The sequence below is a fragment of the Arachis stenosperma genome, chromosome 9, assembly GCF_014773155.1.
Source record: "Arachis stenosperma cultivar V10309 chromosome 9, arast.V10309.gnm1.PFL2, whole genome shotgun sequence".
NCBI classification, from domain to species: Eukaryota; Viridiplantae; Streptophyta; class Magnoliopsida; order Fabales; family Fabaceae; genus Arachis; species Arachis stenosperma.
The window spans coordinates 132,938,718-132,955,297 of record NC_080385.1 but is presented as its reverse complement, the minus strand read 5'-3'; the positions used below and the strand labels follow the sequence as shown (position 1 = coordinate 132,955,297).

At 38.3% G+C, this 16,580-nt stretch overlaps 1 non-coding gene across 1 annotated transcript; it reads right to left on the bottom strand.

The window, feature by feature from the left end:
- Positions 1-2,416: 2,416 nt before the first annotated feature.
- Positions 2,417-2,520, bottom strand: LOC130953282 (small nucleolar RNA R71). The gene has a single exon (XR_009075453.1). It is a non-coding gene; the product is annotated as a small nucleolar RNA R71 (small nucleolar RNA).
- Between the last annotated feature and the right edge of the window lie 14,060 nt (positions 2,521-16,580).

Genomic DNA, 16,580 nt, shown 5'->3' with positions numbered 1-16,580 from the left:
TTGAGCCATACAGTATCTTCATTCGCTTATCTGAAATTCCCACCAATGAATCTGCATAAGTATCCCTTTTATTATTTCTATTTTATTATTAATTTTCAAAACCATAAACCAATTTAATCTGCCTAACTGAGATTTACAAGATGACCATAGCTTGCTTCATACCAACAATCTCTGTGGGATCCACCCTTACTCACGTAAGGTTTATTACTTGGACGACCCAGTACACTTGCTGGTTAGTTGAACGGAGTTGTGAATTCAACTGGTGCCATAATAATGATTTCATATAAATACAAAGAATATGGATCACAATTTCGTCCACCAAGTTTTTGGCGCCGTTGCCGGGGATTGTTCGAGTATGGACAACTGACGGTTCATCTTGTTGCTCAGATTAGGTAATTTTCTTTTCAAAAATCTTTTTCAAAAATTTTTCTTTTCTTTTTCGTTTTTCTAAAATATATTTTTGAAAAAATTTAATAAAAATTCAAAAAAAATAATAAAATCATAAAAAATCAAAAATATTTTGTGTTCTTGTTTGAATCTTGAGTCAATTTTTAAGTTTGGTGTCAATTGCATGCTTTAAAAATTTTTCTTGCATTTTTCGAAAATCCCATGCATTCATAGTGTTCTTCATGATCTTCAAGTTGTTCTTGGTAAGTCTTCTTGTTTGATCTTGATGTTTTCTTGTTTTGTGTCTTTTCTTGTTTTTCATGTGCATTCTTGCATTCATATTTTCCAAGCATTAAAAATTTCTAAGTTTGGTGTCTTGCATGTTTTCATTGCATCAAAGATTTTTCAAAATTATGTTCTTGATGTTCATCTTGATCTTCAAAGTGTTCTTGGTGTTCATCTTGACATTCATAGCATTCTTGCATGCATTCATTGTTTTGATCCAAAAATTTCATGCATTGAGTAAATTTGTTGTTTTTCTCTCTCATAATTAAAAATTCAAAAATCAAAAAAATATCTTTTCCTTATTTCCCTCCAAAATTTCGAAATTTTGGGTTGACTTGGTCAAAAATTTTTAAAATTAGTTGTTTCTTACAAGTCAAGTCAAAATTTCAATTTTAAAAATCTTATTTTTTTAAAATCTTTTTCAAAAATCATATCTTTTTCACTTTTTTTTATATAATTTTCGAAAATTTCAAAAATATTTTTTTTCAAATTATTTTCAAAATCTTTTTCTTATCTTTATATCATATTTTCGAAAATTAGCTAACAATTAATGTGATTGGTTCAAAAATTTTAAGTTTGTTACTTTCTTGTTAAGAAAGGTTCAATCTTTAAATTCTAGAATCTTATCTTGTAGTTTCTTGTTAGTTAAGTCATTTTAAAAATTAAATCTTTTTCAAAATATCTTTTTCTTAAAACTTTTATCTTATCTTTTTATCTTATTCTTTTTAAAATTTTATTTTTTTCAAAATTTGATTTCAAAATATCTTATGTAACTCCTTTTCTTCTTATCTTCTTAAAATTTAATTTCAATATCTTTTTCAATCAACTAACTAACTTTTTGTTTGTTTCTTATCTTTTTCAAAACCACCTAACTACTTCTCCCTCTTCTATTTTCGAAAAATATCTCTCTCTTTTCAAAAATTCTTTTTAATCAATTAATTGTTTCAAATTTTAATTTCAATTACATTTTATCTTTAATTTTCGAAAATTACTAACCCCTTTTTCAAAATTAATTTCGAAATCTCCCTTCTCTCTTCTTCTTTTATTTAATTATTTGTTTACTAACACTTCTCTTCACCTCTCTTCATCCATAAATCCGAATCCATCCTTCTTCATTCTTCTACCCCCTTCTTCTTCTACTAACATAAAGGAATCTCTATACTGTGACATAGAGGATTCCTCTTTCTTTTCTTGTTTTCTTCTGTTTCATATGAGCAGGAACAGGGAAAAAGGCACTCTTGTTGAAATTGATCCAGAACCTGAAAGGACTTTGAAGAGAAAATTAAGAGAAGCTAAATTACAACAATCCAGAAACAACCTTTCAGAAATTTTCGAACAAGAGAAGGAGATGGCAGCCGAAAATAATAATAATGCAAGGAGAATGCTTGGTGACTTCACAAAGCCAACGTCCAAGTTTGATGGAAGAAGCATCTCCATTCCTGCCATTGGAGCCAACAACTTTGAGCTGAAACCTCAGCTAGTTGCCTTAATGCAACAAAACTGCAAGTTTTATGGACTTCCATCTGAAGATCCTTATCAGTTTTTAACTGAGTTCTTGCAGATCTATGAGACTGTAAAGACGAATGGAGTTGATCCTGAAGTCTACAGACTCATGCTTTTCTCTTTTGCTGTAAGAGACAAAGCTAGAATATGGTTGGATTCACAACCTAAGGATAGCCTGGACTCCTGGGATAAGCTGGTCACTGCCTTCTTGGATAAACTCTTCCCACCTCAAAAGCTGAGCAAGTTGAGAGTGGATGTTCAAACCTTCAAACAAAAAGATGGTGAATCCCTCTATGAAGCTTGGGAAAGATACAAGCAGCTGACCAAAAGATGTCCATCTGACATGTTTTCAGAATGGACCATATTAGATATATTCTATTATGGTCTATCTGAATTTTCGAAAATGTCATTGGACCATTCTACAGGTGGATCTATTCACCTAAAGAAAATGCCTGAAGAGGCTCAAGAACTCATTGACATGGTTGCAAACAACCAATTCATGTACACTTCTGAGAGGAATTCCGTGAATAATGGGATACCTCAGAAGAAAGGAGTTCTTGAAATTGATGCTCTGAATGCCATATTGGCTCAGGACAAAGTGTTGACTCAACAGATCAACATGATCTCTCAAAATCTGAATGGATGGCAACATGCATCTAACAGTACTAGAGAGGCAGCTTCTGAAGAAGCTTATGATCCTGAGAACCCTGCCATGGCAGAGGTTAATTACATGGGTGAACCTTATGGAAACACTTATAACCCATCATGGAGAAATCATCCAAATTTCTCATGGAAGGATCAACAAAAGCCTCAACAAGGCTTTAACAATGGTGGACGTAATAGGCTGGGCAATAGCAAGCCATATCCATCATCTTCTCAGCAACAGACAGAGAATTCTGAACAAAACACCTCTAATTTAGCCAATGTAGTCTCTGATCTGTGAAAGGCCACTTTCAGTTTCATGAGTGAAACAAGATCCTCCATTAGAAATCTGGAGGCACAAGTGGGCCAGCTGAGTAAGAAAGTCATTGAAACTCCTCCCAGTATTCTTCCAAGCAATACAGAAGAGAATCCAAAAGGAGAGTGCAAAGCCATTGACATACTCAATATGGCCGAATGCACAAGGGAGGAGGAGGACGAAAATCCTAGTGAGAAAGACCTCCTGGGACGTCCCTCAAGCAAGAAGGAGTTTCCTATTAAGGATCCAAAGGAATCTGAGGCTCATATAGAGACCATAGAGATTCCATTAAATCTCCTTCTGCCATTCATGAGCTCTGAAGACTATTCTTCCTCTGAAGAGGATGAAAATGTAACTGGAGAGCAAGTTGCTCAATATTTAGGAGCTATCATGAAGCTGAATGCCAAGTTATTTGGTAATGAGACTTGGAAAAGCGAATCTCCCTTGCTCATTAATGAACTGGATACTTGGATTCGGAAAATTCTACCTCAAAAGAAACAAGATCCTGGCAAGTTCTTAATACCTTGTACCATAGGCACCATGATCTTTGAAAAAGCTCTGTGTGATCTGGGGTCAGGGATAAATCTTATGCCACTATCTGTAATGGAGAAGCTGAGGATCATTGAGGTACAACCTGCCTTGTTCTCATTACAATTGGCAGATAAGTCATTGAGACAAGCTTATGGAATAGTAGAGGACGTGCTAGTAAAGGTTGGAAGCCTTTACATCCCTGCTGATTTCATAATCTTAGACACTAGGAAGGAAAAGGATGATTGCATCATCCTTGGAAGACCTTTCCTAGCCACAGCAGGAGCTGTGATAGATGTAAACAGAGGTGAATTAGTCCTTCAATTGAATGGGGACTACCTTGTGTTTAAGGCACATGGCCATCCCTCTATGACAAAAGAGAGTAAGCATGAAGAGCTTCTCTCAGTTCAGAGTCAAGAAGAGCCCCCACAGTCAAACTTTAAGTTTGGTGTTGGAAGGCCACAACCAAACTCTAAGTTTGGTGTTAAGATCCCATATCCAAACTCTAAGTTTGGTGTTGGCACTATACAACATTGACCTGATCACCTTGTGGCTTCATGAGAGCCACTATCAAGCTATTGACATTAAAGAAGCGCTTGTTGGGAGGCAACCCAATTTTATTTATCTAATTTTTATTTTATTCTATTTTATTGTTATTTTGTGTTTTATTAGGTACATGATCATGAGGAGTCACGAAAAAATCATAAAAAGTAAAAATAGAATAAAAAAAAGCAGAAGAAAAAAATCACACCCTGGAGGAAGCACAGGCTGGCGTTCAACGCCAGTAAGATGCATCTGGCCGGCGTTCAATGCCAGAACAGAGCATCATTCTGGCGCTGAACGCCAGAAACAAGCAACATTCTGGCGCTGAACGCCAGGAATGTGCCTAGAGAGGAAAAACTGGCGCTGAACGCCAGTAACAAGCATGAAACTAGGCGTTCAACGCCAGAAACATGCTTTACATGGGCGTTGAACGCCCAGAATGTGCACCAATGGGTGTTTAAACGCCAGAATGGTGTGCAAAGGCATTTTACATGCCTATTTGGTGCATGGATGAAATTCCTTGACACCTCAGGATCTGTGGACCTCACAGGATCCCCACCTACCTCGCCCTCTCTCTTTCCATTCATGGTCATCCCTTCTGTTTTTCATTCACCACCTACATCTATCCACTCTTCCCCATACACCCCACCTACCTTTACAATTCAACTTCTCTTTCCCACCCAATCTCACCCATATAGCCGAATCCATCTTCCCTCACTCACCTCCATTTTCTTCTTCTTCTTCTTCCTCTCTTCTTTCTTCTCTTGCTCGAGGGCGAGCAATATTTTAAGTTTGGTGTGGTAAAAGCATAGCTTTTTTTCTTTTCCATTACCATTAATGGCACCTAAGGCCAGAGAAACCTCAAAGGGAAGACAAAAGCTTCCACCTTTGAGTCTTGGGAGATGGAAAGACTCATATAAAGCCGTCATAGCTCAGTGGTAGAACATGTGGCTGCAAATCAAGAGATCCCCGAGATACCTCAGGGGATAAGTTGTCCTCCACACAAATATTGAAAGCAACTAAGGGTAGAAACACCAAAATTACTAAGAATCATTCAACAGAAGCAAGGAAGAGACATAGAGGAGCTCAAAAAGCACCATTGGACCTTCAAGAAGAAGATGCCACTAGAGGTAGATTCATTCCTTGTTCTTTATTTCTTTCTGTTTTTCGGTTTTTAATGTTGTGTTTATCTATGTTTTGTGTCTCTACTTCATGATCATTAGTATGTAACCATGCCTTAAAGCTATGAATAAAATCCATTAATCCTTCACCTCTCTTAAATGAAAAATGTTTTAATTCAAAAGAACAAGAAGTACATGAATTCCGAATTTATCCTTGAATTTAATTTAATTATATTGATGTGGTGACAATACTTTTTGTTTTCTGAATGAATGCTTGAACAGTGCATATTTTTTATCTTGTTGTTTATGAATGTTAAAACTGTTGGCTCTTGAAAGAATGATGAACAAAGAGAAATGTTATTGATGATCTGAAAAATCATGAAATTGATTCTTGAAGCAAGAAAAAGCAGTGAAAAAGAAAGCTAGCGAAAAAAAAATGGTGAAAAAGAAAATTTAGAAAGAAAAAGAAAAAGCAAGCAGAAAAAAAGCCAATAGCCCTTAAAACTAAAAGGCAAGGGTAGAAAGGATCAAAGGCTTTGAGCATCAATGGATAGGAGGGCCCAAGGAAATAAAATCCAGGCCTAAGCGGCTAAATCAAGCTGTCCCTAACCATATGCTTATGTCATGAAGGTCCAAGTGAAAAGCTTGAGACTGAGTGGTTAAAGTCGTGATCCAAAGCAAAAAGAGTGTGCTTAAGAGCTCTGGACACCTCTAACTGGGGACTCTAGCAAAGCTAAGTCACAATCTGAAAAGGTTCACCCAGTTATGTGTCTGTGGCATTTGTGTATCCGGTGGTAATACTGGAAAACAAAATGCTTAGGGCCATGGCCAAGACTCATAAGTAGCTGTGTTCATGAATCAACATGCTTAACTAGGAAAATCAATAACACTATCCAAATTTCTAAGTTCCTAGAGAAGCCAATCATTCTAAACTTCAAAGGAAAAAGTGAGATGCCAAAACTGTTCAGAAGCAAAAAGCTACAAGTCCCGCTCATCTAATTAGAATTAATATTTCATTGATATTTTGAAATTTATAGTATATTCTCTTCTTTTTATCCTAATTGATTTTTAGTTGCTTGGGGACAAGCAACAATTTAAGTTTGGTGTTGTGATGAGCGGATAATTTATACGCTTTTTGGCATTGTTTTTAGATAGTTTTTAGTAAGTTTAAGCTACATTTAGGGATGTTTTCATTAGTTTTTATGTTAAATTCACATTTCTGGACTTTACTATGAGTTTGTGTATTTTTCTGTGATTTCAGGTAATTTCTGGCTGAAATTGAGGGACTTGAGCAAAACTCTGAAAAAGGCTGACAAAAGGACTGCTGATGCTGTTGGATTCTGACCTCCCTGCACTCAAAATGGATTTTCTGGAGCTACAGAACTCCAAATGGCGCGCTCTTAATGGCGTTGGAAAGTAGACATCTAGAGCTTTCCAGCAATATATAATAGTCCATACTTTATTCGGAAATTGACGACGTAACTTGGCGTTGAACGCCAAGTACATGCTGCTGTCTGGAGTTAAACGCCAGAAACACGTCATGCTCCGGAGTTGAACGCCCAAAACACGTTATAACTTGGAGTTCAACTCCAAGAAAAGCCTCAGCTCGTGGATAGATCAAGCTCAGCCCAAGCATACACCAAGTGGGCCCCGGAAGTGGATTTATGCATCAATTACTTACCTATGTAAACCCTAGGAGCTAGTTTATTATAAATAGAACTTTTTACTATCATATTCATATCCTGGATTGTATTTTGAATCTTGTGATCACATTCAGGGGGCTGGCCATTCGGCCATGCCTGAACCTTTTACTTATGTATTTTCAACGGTGGAGTTTCTGCACACCATAGATTAAGGGTGTGGAGCTCTACTGTACCTCAAGTATTAATGCAATTCTATTTTCTTTTATTCAATTCTCTCTTATTCTTATTCCAAGATATTCATTCGTACCCAAGAACATGATGAATGTGATGATTATGTGACGCTCATCATCATTCTCACCTATGAACGCGCGTGATTGACAACCACCTCCGTTCTACATGCAACCGAGCTTGAATGTGTATCTCTTAGATTCCCCAACAGAATCTTCGTGGTATAAGCTAGATAGATGGCGGCATTCATGAGGATCCGGAAAGTCTCACCTTGTCTGTGGTATTCCAAGTAGGATCCTGGGAATCCGGAAAGTCTAACCTTGTCCGTGGTATTCCGAGTAGGATTCCGGTAATGAATGACTGTGACGTGCTTCAGACTCGCAAGTGCTGGGCGTTAGTGACAGACGCAAAAGAATCAAGGGATTCTATTCCAGTAGGAGCGGGAACCAACCAGTGATTAGCCGTGCTGTGACAGAGCGCGTGAGCGTAGTTTTCATTGCGAGGATGGGATGTAGCCTTCGGCCAGTGTGATGCCTCCAGACGATTAGCCATGCGAGTGACAGCGCAGAGGACCATTTTCCAGAGAGGATACAAAGTAGCCATCGTCGAACGGTGAACCCCTATACACAGCTTGCCATGGAAAGGAGTAAGAAGGATTGAGTTGAAGCAATAGGAAAGTAGGCGTTCTTGAGCCATATAGTATCTTCATTCGCTTATCTGAAATTCCCACCAATGAATCTGCATAAGTATCCCTTTTATTATTTCTATTTTATTATTAATTTTCGAAACCATAAACTAATTTAATCTGCCTAACTGAGATTTACAAGATGACCATAGCTTGCTTCATACCAACAATCTCTGTGGGATCGACCCTTACTCACGTAAGGTTTATTACTTGGACGACCCAGTACACTTGCTGGTTAGTTGAACGGAGTTGTGAATTCAACTGGTGCCATAATAATGATTTCATACAAATACAAAGAATATGGATCACAATTTCGTCCACCACTTATCTAAAATTCTCACCAATGAATTACATAAGTATCTCTATCTTTATTTTATGTTTTATTCATCTTTTAGTTATCAATCCTCCATAACCATTTGAATCCGCCTGACTAAGATTTACAAGATGACCATAGCTTACTTCATACCAACAATCTCCGTGGGATCGACCCTTACTCGCGTAAGGTTTATTACTTGGACGACCCAGTGCACTTGCTGGTTAGTTGTGCGAAGTTGTGATAAAGAGTTGAGATTGCAATTGAGCGTACCATGTTGATGGCGCCATTGATGATCACAATTTCGTGCACCAAGTTTTTGGTGCTGTTGCCGGGGATTGTTCGAGTTTGGACAACTGACAGTTCATCTTGTTGCTTAGATTAGGTTATTTTATTTTATTTTGTTCTTCAGAATTTTTAAGAATGAATTCTAGAGTTTCAAGGTGATGTTTTCATCATCACCAAAGCTGATTGATTCTCATCAATTTAGCTCTTGAATGCAATGTCTTGCTGAAGCTTGGCTAGCCATGTCTAATTTCTTTAGACTAAAGCTTTAGACTAACATTGCATGATTCCTGGAATTCTTATTAAAAATTTTGAATCTCTTTATTTTCTTTTCCACTCAATTTTCGAAAAATCCAAAAAAATTATAAAATTTTAAAACCAAAAAAAATATTTTTTGTTTCTTGTTGAGTCTAGTGTCTCATTTTAAGTTTGGTGTCAATCGCATGTTTCTGTTCTTCTTGCATTTTTCGAATTCATTCATGTGTCTTCATTAATCTTCAAGTTGTTCTTGATGATTTCCTTGCTCTGATCTTTACATTCTCTTGTATTGAGTGTTTTGTTGTTTCTCATATGCATTCTCAATTTGTTAGTGTCAGTAGTATACAAACTTCTAAGTTTGGTGTCTTGCATGCATTGTTTATTTGATCTTAGTTTCATTTTGATTATTCCTCATTATTAAAAATCCAAAAAAAAAATTTATTTGTGTCTTTTCAAGTCAATAATACAGAGAATTGAAGACTCAGAACATACAGCAGAGGAATTACACAGAAAAAGCTGGGCATTCAAAATGCCCAGTGAGGAAGGAAAACTGGCGTTTAAACACCAGCCAGGGTGCCTGGCTGGGCATTTAACGCCCAAAATGGGTGAGTTTTGGGCGTTAAACGCCAGTAGTATACATTCTGGCGTTTAACGCCAGGATGGCACAAGAGGAAAGATTTTGTTTTTAATTCAAATTTTTTTCAAGTTTTCATAATGTTTCAAAATCAAATCTTTTTCAAATCATATCTTTTCAATCATATATTTTCAAAATCAATTTTTTTCCATTTTCAAAAATACTTGCTAACAATTAATTATTTGATTCAACATTTCAAGTATGTTGCCTTTTCTGTTGAGAAAGGTTTAATGTCTGAATCATATATTTTAAATTTCTTGTTAGCCAAGTCATTAATTTTCAAAATCAAATCTTTTTAAATTGTTTTTCAAATCATATCTTCTCAATCATATCTTTTTAAAAACTATATCTTTTCAATCATATCTTTTAATCACATCTTTTTCAAAATAGTTTTCAATCATATCTTTTTTATTTCTACTTTCAAAAATCTTTTTCAAAAATCACTTTATTTTTTTCCCAATCTTAGTTTTCGAAAATCAATTACCATTTTTTTTAAAATTTCTTTTAATTAATTCACTTTAATTTTCGAAAATTTCTTCCCCTCTTCTCACATCCTTCTATTTATGGACTAACACTCCTCCTCAATGCACAATTTGAACTCCATCTCTCTTGATAAGTTCGAATTCTTCTACCTCTCCTTCTATTCTTCTTTTCCTCTGACACCTCAAGGAATCTCTATACTGTGACATAGAGGATTCCATACTTTCTTGTTCTCTTCTCTTTCATATGAGCAGAAGCAAAGACAAAAGCATTCTTGTTGAGGCTGACTCTGAACCTAAAAGGACCCTGAAGCGAAAGCTAAGAGAAGCTAAAGCACAACTCTCTGTAGAGGACCTAACAGAAATCTTCAAAGAAGAAGACATGGCAGCCGAAAACAACAACAATGCCAACAATGCAAGGAAGGTGCTGGGTGACTTTACTACACCTACTCCCGACTTCTATGGGAGAAGCATCTCTATCCATGCCATTGGAGCAAACAACTTTGAGCTTAAGCCTCAATTGGTTTCTCTAATGCAACAGAATTGCAAGTTCCATGGACTTCCATTGGAAGATCCTCGTCAGTTTCTAGCTGAGTTCTTGCAAATCTGTGACACTGTCAAGACCAATGGGGTTGACCTGAGGTCGACAGACTTATGCTATTCCCTTTTGCTGTAAGAGACAGAGCTAGGATATGGTTGGACTCACAACCTAAAGAAAGCATGAACTCTTGGGAAAAGCTAGTCAATGCCTTCTTGGCAAAGTTCTTTCCACCTCAAAAATTGAGTAAGCTTAGAGTGGAAGTCCAAACCTTCAGACAGAAGTAAGGTGAATCCCTCTATGGAGCTTGGGAAAGATACAAACAATTGATCATAAAGTGTCCCTCTGACATGCTTTCTGAATGGAGCATCATAGGTATCTTCTATGATGGTCTGTCTGAATTGTCCAAGATGTCATTAAACAGCTCTGCTGGAGGATCTCTTCATCTGAAGAAGACGCCTGCAGAAGCTCAAGAACTCATTGAAATGATTGCAAATAACCAATTCATGTACACTTCTGAAAGGAATCCTGTGAACAATGGGACGAATCAGAAGAAAGGAGTTATTGAGATTGATACTCTGAATGCCATATTGGCTCAGAACAAAATATTGAATCAGCAAGTCAATATGATTTCCCAAAGTCTGTCTGGAATGCAAGCTGCAGCAGGCAGTACTAAGGACGCTTCATCTAAAGAAGAAGCTTATGATCCTGAGAACCCTTCAATGGAAGAGGTGAATTACATGGGAGAACCCTATGGAAACACCTATAATCCTTCATGGAGAAATCATCCAAATCTCTCATGGAAGGATCAACAGAGACCTCAACAAGGTTTCAACAACAATAATGGTGGAAGAAACAGGTTTAGCAATGGCAAGCCTTTTCCATCATCTTCTCAGCAACAGACAGAGAATTCTAAGCAGAGCCACTCTAACTTAGCAACCATGGTCTCTGATCTAATCAAAACCACTCAAAGTTTCATGACTGAAACAAGGTCCTCCATTAGAAACTTAGAGGCACAAGTGGGTTAGCTGGGTAAGAAAGTTACTGAACTCCCTCCTGGTACTCTTCCAAGCAATACAGAAGAGAATCCAAAAGGAGAGTGTAAGGCCATCAACATGGCCGAATTTGGAGAGGAGAAAAAGGTAGTGAGCGCCACTGAGGAAGACCTCAATGGACGTCCACTTGCCTCCAATGAGTTCCCTAATGAGGAATCATGGAAATCTGAGGCTCACACTGAGACCATAGAGATTCCATTGGATTTACTTCTACCATTCATGAGCTCCGATGAGTATTCTTCCTCAGAAGAGGACGAAGATGTCACTGAAGAGCAAGTTGCTAAGTACCTTGGAGCAATCATGAAGCTAAATGACAAGTTATTTGGTAATGAGACTTAGGAGGATGAACCCCCTTTGCTCACCAAAGAACTGGATGACTTGACTAGGCAGAGATTACCTCAAAAGAGACAGGACCCTGGGAAGTTCTCAATACCTTGTACCATAGGCACCATGACCTTTGAGAAGGCTCTGTGTGACCTAGGGTCAAGCATAAACCTCATGCATCTCTCTGTAATGGAGAAGCTAGGGATCTTTGAGGTGCAAGCTGCAAGAATCTCACTAGAGATGGCAGACAATTCAAGAAAACAAGCTTATGGACTTGTAGAGGATGTTCTGGTAAAGGTTGAAGACCATTACATTCCTGTTGATTTCATAGTCCTAGAGACTGGAAAGTGCATGGATGAATCCATCATCCTTGGCAGACCCTTCCTAGCCACAGCAAAGGCTGTGATTGATGTTGATAGAGGAGAATTGATCATTCAAGTGAATGAAGAATCCTTTGTGTTTAAGGCTCAAGGATATCCCTCTGTTACCATGGAGAGGAAGCATGAAGAGCTTCCCTCAAAACAGAGTCAAACAGAGCCCCCACAGTCAAACTCTAAGTTTGGTGTTGGGAGGTCACAACCAACTTCTAAGTTTGGTGTTGAAACCCCACATTCAAACTCTAAGTTTGGTGTTGGGAGGTTCCAACATTGCTCTGAACATCTGTGAGGCTCCATGAGATCCCACTGTCAAGCTACTGACATTAAAGAAGCGCTTGTTGGGAGGCAACCCAATGTTATATTTATTTATTTTCTATTGTTATTTTATGTTTTCTATAGGTTGATGATCATGGGAAGTCACAAAATCAATTGAAAAAGCAAAAACAGAATGAAAAATAGAAAGAAAAATAGCACACTCTGGAGGAAAAACTTGCTGGCGTTTAAACGCCAGTAAGGGCAGCAAATGGGCGTTTAATGCCCAGTCTGGCACCATTCTGGGCATTTAACGCCAGAAAGGGGCACCAGACTGGCGTTTAACGCCAGGAATGAGCACCAAGCTGGTGTTAAACGCCAAAAATGGGCACCAGCCCGGAGTTTAATGCCAAGATTGGCAGAAGGAGCATTTTTGCTCGCCACTTGGTGCAGGGATGAATTATCCTTGACACCTCAGGATCTGTGGACCCCACAGAATCCCCACCTACCCCACCACTCTCTCTCTTCTTCACCCATTCACCAATCACCTCAACACCTCTTCCCCAAAACCCCTCACCTATCAAATCCTACCATTCTCTTCACCACTCACATCCATCCTTTATAAGACCCCACCTATCTCACCATTCAAATTCAAACCACTTTCCTTCCCAAACCCACCCATAATGGCCGAACCATACCCCCCTCCCCACCCTATATAAACCCATCTTCACCCCCTCATTTACACACAACCTACACACTACTTCTTCCCCTTGGCCGAAAAACAAAGCCACCTCCATCTCCTCTATTTCTTCTTCTTCTACTCTCTTCTTTCTTCTTTTGCTCGAGGACGAGCAAATCTTCTAAGTTTGGTGTGGTAAAAAAGCATTGCTTTTTGTTTTTCCATAACCATTTATGGCACCTAAGGCCGGAGAAACCTCTAGAAAGAGGAAAAGGAAGGCAAAAGCTTCCACCTCCGAGTCATGAGAGATGGAGAGATTCATCTCAAGGGTGCATCAAGACCACTTCTATGAAGTTATGGCCATGAAGAAGGTGATCCCCGAGGTCCCTTTCAAACTCAAAAAGAGTGAATATCCGGAGATCCGACATGAGATCCAAAGAAGAGGTTGGGAAGTTCTTACCAACCCCATTCAACAAGTCGGAATCTTAATGGTTCAAGAGTTCTATGCCAATGCATGGATCACCAAGAACCATGATCAAAGTGTGAACTCGGACCCAAAGAATTGGCTTACAATGGTTTGGGGAAATGCTTAGATTTTAGTCCGGAAAATGTAAGGTTGGCATTCAACTTGCCCATGATGCAAGGAGATGAACACCCTTACACTAGAAGGGTCAACTTTGATCAAAGGTTGGACCAAGTCCTCATAGACATTTGTGAAGAGGGCGCTCAATGGAAGAGAGATTTAAGAGGGAAGCCGGTTCAACTGAGAAGGCATGACCTCAAGCCCGTGGCTAGGGGATGGTTGGAGTTTATCCAACGCTCAATCATTTCCACTAGCAACCGGTCCGAAGTTACTATAGACCGGGCAATCATGATTCATAGCATCATGATTGGAGAGGAAGTAGAAGTTCATGAGGTTATAGCTCAAGAACTTTATAAGGTGGCAGACAAGTCCTCTACCTTGGCAAGGTTAGCCTTCCCTCATCTCATTTGTCACCTCTGTTATTCAGTTGGAATTAACATAGAGGGAGACATCCTCATTGATGAGGACAAGCCCATCACTAAGAAGAGGATGGAGCAAACAAGAGATCCCACTCATCATGAAATCCATGAGATGCCTCAAGGGATGCACTTTCCTCCACAAAACTACTGGGATCAAATCAACACCTCCCTGGGAGAATTGAGTTCCAACTTGGGACAACTAAGGGTGGAGCACCAAGAACATTCCATCCTCCTCCATGAAATTAGAGAAGATCAAAGAATCATGAGAGATGAGCAACAAAGGCAAGGAAGAGACATTGAGGAGCTCAAACACTCCATAAGATCTTCAAGAGGAAGAACAAGCCGCCATCTCTAAGGTGGACCCGTTCTTTAATTTCCTTGTTCTTTATTTTCCTGTTTTTCGAATTTTTATGCTTATGTTTATCTATGTTTGTGTCTTATGATCATTAGTGTCTTAGTGTCTATGCCTTAAAGTTATGAATGTCCTATGAATCCATCACCTTTCTTAAATGAAAAACGTTCTTAATTGAAAAAGAGAAGAATTGCATGAATTTTGAATTTTATAACAGATTAATTATTTTGATGTGGTGGTAATACTTTTGGTTTCTGAATGTATGCTTGAACAGTGCATATGTCTTTTGAATTTGTTGTTCATGAATGTTGGCTCTTGAAAGAATGATAAAAAAAGGAGACATGTTACTGAGGATCTGAAAAATCATTAAAAAAAATGATTCTTGAAGCAAGAAAAAGCAGTGAATACAAAAAAAAAGGAAAAAGAAAAAGAAAAAAATAAAGTTGTGATCCAAGGCAAAAAGAGTGTGCTTAAGAACCCTGGACACCTCTAATTGGGGACTCTAGCAAAGCTGAGTCACAATCTGAAAAGGTTCACCCAGTTTTGTGTCTGTGGCATGTATGTATCCGGTGGTAATACTGGAAGACAGAGTGCTTTAGGCCACGGCCAAGACTCATAAAGTAGCTGTGTTCAAGAATCATCATACATAACTAGGGGAATCAATAACACTATCTGGATTCTGAGTTCCTATAGAAGCCAACCATTCTGAATTTCAAAGGATAGAGTGAGATGCCAAAACTGTTCAGAGGCAAAAAGCTAAAAGCCCCGCTCATCTAATTAATACTGATCTTCATAGATGTTTTTGAAATTCATTGCATATTCTCTGCTCTTTATCTTATTTGATTTTCAGTTGCTTGGGGACAAGCAACAATTTAAGTTTGGTGTTGTGATGAGCGGATAATTTATACGCTTTTTGGCATTGTTTTTAGTATGTTTTTAGTATGTTTTAGTTAGTTTTTATTATATTTTTATTAGTTTTTAGTTAAAATTTACTTTTCTAGACTTTACTATGAGTTTGTGTATTTTTCTGTGATTTCAGGTATTTTCTGGCTGAAATTGAGGGACCTGAGCAAAAATCTGATTCAGAAGCTGAAAAGGACTGCAGATGCTGTTGGATTCTGACCTCCCTGCACTCGAAGTGGATTTTCTGGAGCTACAAAAACCCAATTTGTGCGTTCTCAATTGCGTTGGAAAGTAGACATCCAGGGCTTTCCAGAAATGTATAATAGTTTATACTTTGCCCGAGATTTGATGGCCTAAACAGGCGTTTCAAGTCAGCTCAAGAATTCTGGCGTAAAACGCTGGAACTGGCACAAGAATGGGAGTTAAACGCCCAAACTGGCACAAAAGCTGGCGTTTAACTCCAAGAAAAGTCTCTACACATGAAAGCTTCAATGCTCAGGCCAAGCATACACCAAGTGGGCCCGGAAGTGAATTTTTATGTCATTTACTCATCTTTGTAAACCCTAAGCTACTAGTTCTCTACAAATAGGACCTTTTGCTATTGTATTTTTGGTCTTTGGATCACTTTAGATCTTTTGATCATCTTTGGACATCTAGTTCTTAGATCATGGGGGCTGGCCTCATGGCCATGCCTAGACCTTGTTCTTATGTATTTTCAACGGTGGAGTTTCTACACACCATAGATTAAGGTGTGGAGCTCTGCTGTACCTCGAGTATTAATGCAATTACTATTGTTCTTCTATTCAATTCAGCTTATTCTTGTTCTAAGATATTCATTCGCACCCAAGAACATGATGAATGTGATGATTATGTGACGCTCATCATCATTCTCACTTATGAACGCGTGCCTGACAACCACTTCCGTTCTACAAGCAAACAAGGCTTGAATGTTTATCTCTTGGATTCCTTAATCAGAATTTTCATGGTATAAGCTAGAATTGATGGCGGCATTCTTGAGAATCTAGAAAGTCTAAACCTTGTCTGTGGTATTCTGAGTAGGATTCAAGGATTGAATGACTGTGACGAGCTTCAAACTTGCGATTGTGGGGTGTTAGTGACAGACGCAAAAGAATCACTTGATTCTATTCCAACCTGATTGAGAACTGACAGATGATTAGTCGTGCTGTGACAGAGTGCGTTGAACATTTTCACTGAGAGGACGGGACTGTAGCCATTGACAACGGTGAT